Below are 6,000 nucleotides of genomic sequence, written 5' to 3'. Positions count from 1 at the left end.
TTGGTGGTAATTTAAAACGAATGTTGGGGTATGATTATCAATAAAATTTTCAAGAGTTTCCCGTGTCGATGGGACTTTAGATGAGCGCGGTTTTTTTGGTTTAGAAGATTTGGGTTTTGCAAACAGATTTTGTGATGAAATTGCTGAGTCTGAAGGAGGAGTATCGATCTCACCAATACTGCGTTTTATGGAAGAACTTGCGTTTTCGAAAGTGCTATTAGAGTTTTCACTTAGATGTTGTGGCTTTATTACCTTTGGAAGTACTGGAGCAGCCTCATTGGTAATGATAGAAGTCGAGCTTGAAGTTTTGATTGTAAGATTGGTTGAAATGGTTGTTTCGGAAAGTTGTGGTGATGTATCCGTTTTATTGGAGTTTTCTGCAGTTGTATCTAATGGAAGAGGTGCTGATAGATTGGAGGATATTGCTTTAGGAGTTTGTGAAAACGGTATTGCCGCTGAATGTGGATAACTGAAAGTGTTGCTATGAGTAGGAGTATTAGTAATTTCTTGGTCATGGAGATTTGTAGGTGTAGGTGATATGCTCGGATTTGATAATGCATAACTTGATGATTGCTGAGTGTTTGGTAACTTGTGTAATATACTTGTTGGATCTGTTTGATTTGGTACTTCATTGTTTGAATCAATATGAGTTGATTCCGTTACTGAACTGTTATTGCATTGGGATGATATGTGTCCTGTATTTTTGCAAATAAAGCAGGTGAGTGTACCTTGTGACAAAAATATGCGGTAAGGTGTTTGGTCGAAATTTATTAGAATAGAATCTGGAATTGGTGATGATATAGGGCTTACATAAACTTGCCTCCGAAAGCTCAATATGTGACTATATTCGGGAAGAGTTGAGCTAATTTTCAGAAATGTTATTGGGGAAATAAGCTTTAAACCAATATTCTGTAATTCTTCAACTAATACTTGATGAGGAATTGACGGGCAGACACTAGACAAGACTAGTCTTTCTGCTGGAGAGACAAGTCTCCGTGCTGTTACAACTTCGCCGAGTACTTCTATAGAGCCATGTTGTTGCATGAAATTATCTACTACGGTTTTGTTTGCCAAATACATGCAGATTCTATTATGAGATAATCTAGATGAAAAAATAATATTTTTTGGGTTGATTATTGTGCCCAACGGAATTAAATAATCCTGCAGTTTAGCATTATCGATACAACTAAATACAATTGCTTGGGTCTTACTCGGAAAGAATTTGAAGCGGCTGCTGCATAACTGTTTGTGATATTCGAACGTTGATTTACTGGACTGGTTAGATCGGAAGGTGTGTTTACATTGTGTGAGGTCATTTTAAGCTGCGGTGGCGAAAGCTTCAGTCCGGCTCTGGTAAGTGACAAACCAACCGCATGCTAGCTAACCTCACAAAATGATTGAACGGTGGTGTATATTTATTATTTGACGTTTTCTTTTCACAATAATAAAGTAATAATTACGTATAGATGACTTACATAGTAGTATCTAGTAGATAAACACTTTAATTTTAAAAAACTATTTAATAATACCACTTGTTTTAAGTAAAAACTAGGAGTACAATATCAGTACAACTTCATCATACCTTGCCAGGGCCGGTCTCTCGCACTTTTAATTATATTGGCCATCAACGATTGCATTGAAGATAGACTAGAAATGAATGAAACTATTCCTATCTTAGAACAGGAGGAGGACACATTTGAAATTTTTCCAATATCGAATTTATTAAAGTCTTATAAACTTATATAAAACCTCTGTAAGTGTCAGAGATTTAGAAAACTTTTATATTAATTAGAACAATTTTGACATGTCCACAATTTTACATTTTGACATTTTTTAATTTTAATCAATCTATTCTGGGTCATCCGAAAATTTAAACAACATCATCACTTAGTTTGTGAATGGTAAAAGACTTATATTACGTGCATTAAAAGTATATATGTTACAGTTCAAGTTGGTTCTCAGCTAGAGTTGACTTTTCCTAGTTCGAGTTAACTCCAACTAAAACGAGCAGTAAAAGTTGATTTGAAAAATTTAATTCAGTTTTTACTAGTTTGAGTTGACTATTCCTGAATCGATTCAGTAAATGTATAATCTCACGTACTTTTTTGATGACTGTGAATCTCTTTGTTTTGACCGTTTCAACTAGTTTTTCATGATTTAAACATATTGGCCTGGCCAGGAAATGAAGCTGAAAAAATGGCAAAAGCTCGCAATTTTTTTCGACCAGCATCGATTTGTACAAAAAATTTGGGATTAGGCCAATTTTACCCTCTAGTTTATTTTCTATATTGAGCCGTTGTATGGTTTTGGTTTTTTAAGGGTGATAACTACCCCTAATTTTAAAAAAATTATAAAATAACATTTTAAACTTTAATATGGTCAACATTTGGTTTTTATTAATTAAATAATGAATATTTATGCTTTAGGATATAAATCCTATTTCAACTTTTAAAACCACCCTTGTTGGAGCTATATATAAAAAGTTTATTTATCCTAAAAAAATGATTTCGGCTTGCAACGATTTGCATAAAAATTTTGGATTAGGATCATCTCACCCTGTACTTTATCTATTTCATGCTCAAGGCCGTTTATTATTTTTAGGGGTGTAAAATACTCCTTATGTTCAAAAATTATATAAAAACATTGGAAACTTTAATATGGGCAATAAAGTCTAATGCCGTTTGCAAAATAGAAAAAATGCAAAGTTTTTCCGTTATTTGGCATTGAGTATTTTTTCAAATTATGTATTTGTCGAAAAAGCTAACCTTTAACATGCCATATCTCAGTTTGTATTGGTTGCAGAAAAATTATAAAAAACGATTTTGTTTGTGTTTTTAAAGGATACAATTTTTAAAGCTACAGTTTTTTTATTAAATGTATATTTTTTGAGTTATTCTTACCCTCTAAAAAAGTCGATCTCCTCGTCGAAAAACTGTTACCTTCAACCGCAAATAACTCGAAAAATATTAGTTGTACGAGAAAAGCGTAAAGAACATTTTTTTCTTAGAATTGCATTTGATATCGATTTCCATGGTCAAAATGCAATGAAAAATTTCTGCCCCCGAGATGGGGTGGCAACCACTCCTAAGCTTTTAGCGTACAGCGGCTATAGAAACTGATCCTTGGGCTATTCCCTACCTTCTGTGAAAATTTCAAGTAACTCCATGCTGGACGAAAAAATTCCAAAATGATTCACTTCCTGGCGTAATATCCAATAACATTGTTGTGTGAATCGGTTGTTTGTGTTAATCAACTTTTACTAAATGGCATTGGGAAGAGTATACTTTAACTAGTTGGAGTCTACTTTTACTAGTAAATGTTGAATAAAAATCTTCATTTTATATTTATAATCAACTTTTACTGAAACCAGCCGTTTGAGTTGACTCGAACTAGGAATAGTCAACTCCAACTGGATAGTCAACTTGAACTGTAACATATATAAAGACACATACTCAACACACACCCTACATATTACACTAGGTACCTAATTGGAAAAATCCACTGTACTATGTCAATGGCCACTAGTTGTCGAGGCATTATAGTCCAGGGCTCATCTGTTTTGAGATGGACGTTGAGAGGTGACTCAAATTTTTTTGCCGAAATTGCTTGAAAATAACTCAAATAATAATATGTGAGTTATCCTCCCACTCAAAATGGTCCGGAACATTGTTTAAATAATCAAAATGTCAAAATATGAAGGAAAAATTCGATTTTTTTATTGGTATTTTGATTATAACTTTAAAACTGTTCATTTCTGAGAAAAGTTTTACTGACATAAAAGTTGCGTAATTAAATTTCCTACAATATAGGATTGGTTAAAAATTTAAAAAATAGTCACCCTTGTTGCAAAATATCAATATTTGCGAAAAAAACCATACCAAAACAAGTATTCGCATTTTACGTTTTTCAACCATTTATGCTACACTTAGGACCTTCATATTTTACCCAGAAAAACTTTATGATATCTTAAAATAGCACTGTAAATTTCATTAAGATCGGTTTAATAGATTTTGCAAAATAAATTTTGCAATCCAGCTTTCGCAAAAAAAATTCATTTTTTAAAAATGTTGCAGGACTGAAAATACAGCAGATAATAAGTTGAATTTTTTTTTGCTTATAGAAGTGTACTGTACCGGGTGTCCCAATAAGAATGGCTCTCGGCCATATCTCAGGAACCGTTTATAGTAGAGCTTTGAAATAAAAAATTTTATAACAAAAGTTGCCTCAGGAAAAGCCTGGAAATTATTTTCATAATTGTGGGACCACCGCTAGAGGACGTAATTGAATATCAAAAATTAAAAATCAAAATTTTACAAAATTTTCCTAATGAAGGGGCAGTGGAAATCCGATCGTCGTATTCTTCATAAAATTCTACGCATATTTGATTTGACAAGTTTAGGTCTACCTTTGGAAATAAGAGGTAGGGGTGAGTGGGAAACTTGTTATGAAAAACTGACTGTGAGTCCGGTTCTGCATAATCAAATTTTGCAAACTTGGTCTTGTTGAAGACAGATCTTTTTCGTCAATGTAAAAGTTATGATTTTGAACCAACTTACTGAGTAATATGCCAGCTAGAAGGCGTTATTTAATTTTTCTCAGAAATCTATGCATCAAACATGCATTTTTAATACCATATTACAAAATTAGACAAAATTAGCAACAGAATAGCGAAAACCGCATGTTAATACCTTTTTTCTATCTCGAGATATCTTACAAAACGTGTAAATTTAAAAACATAACTGTTACTGTCACCGGTAAACGAAATAATTCATTAAAAGTAGTGTGCTATGGAAACAACAAAGAAACATTTTCCAGCTGTCAACGTATATTAGGTCTTTTCAACGCTTCTCATTTGTTTCGAGCCTCGTTCATATCTCGTATATTAATATTATACACGGATTATACGGCATATGACAGAGGCTCGAAACAAATGAGAAGCGTTGAAAAACCCTATTACAAAGAAATGAAAACAACTATTTAGTGACATAAACGTTCAAATTTTTGCCCATAATTTTCGTTGCAAACATTTACTCTTTCAAAAGTAGATTGAACAGCAGTCTCAATTTCTGCTCTCGATATGCTTTGAATGGCGTTTAGTATTCTCTGGATAATGTATTCTAGAGTAGTGTATGACGGGCAACAATTTGAATATTTAGGTCGTCACTAAGTAGTTCTTTTTGTTCTGTGTTATATTTAATTTTAATAGTATTGTTTCTCTTTATATTTGTATAAAATTTACACGTTTCTCGAGATATCTTGAAATAGACAAAAGGTATCGACATGCGGTTTTCGGTATTATGTTGCTAATTTGTTCTAATTTTGTAATTCAGGATTAAAAATGCATACTTGTATTTAAAATTCTCCAAAGAAAACTAGATTTCTGAAAAAAATTAAATAACGCCTCCCAGCTGGCTTATTACTTATTAGGACAGTTCAAAATTATCACGCTTACATTGAAGAAAAAGGTCTGTCTTCAACAAGACCCAGTTTTCAAAATTTGATTTAGCAGAACCGGACTTACAGCCATTTTTTCATAACAAGGTTCCCACTCACCCCCACCTCTTATTTTCAAAGGTAGAGTTAAAATTGTTAAATCAAATATGCGCAGAATTTGATGAAGAATACAATAATCGGATTTCCAGTGCCCCTTCATTAGAAAATTTTTGTAAAATTTAGATTTTTTTATTTTTATATTCAATTACGCCCTCTAGCGGTGGACCCACAATTATGAAAATAATTTCCAGGCTTTTCCTAAGGCAACTTTTGTTATAAAAATTTTTATTTCAAAGCTCTACTATAAACCGTTCCTGAGATATGGCCGAGAGCCATTCTTATTGGGACACCCGGTACCTTTCATTTGCAATTTGCAAAATTAAAATCTAATGATTCAAACAGCGTCAGGAAATTTTTTAAATACACATTAATTTTTGGTGCTACGCGCAGGACAGCGGTGTTCGATTCACACAAGTTGATTTCCACCAAAATTTCTTCTAATCTTTA

Source organism: Diabrotica virgifera, chromosome 4 (genome assembly GCF_917563875.1).
Source record: "Diabrotica virgifera virgifera chromosome 4, PGI_DIABVI_V3a".
NCBI classification, from domain to species: domain Eukaryota; kingdom Metazoa; phylum Arthropoda; class Insecta; order Coleoptera; family Chrysomelidae; genus Diabrotica; species Diabrotica virgifera.
Note: the sequence above shows the minus strand (reverse complement) of the source record.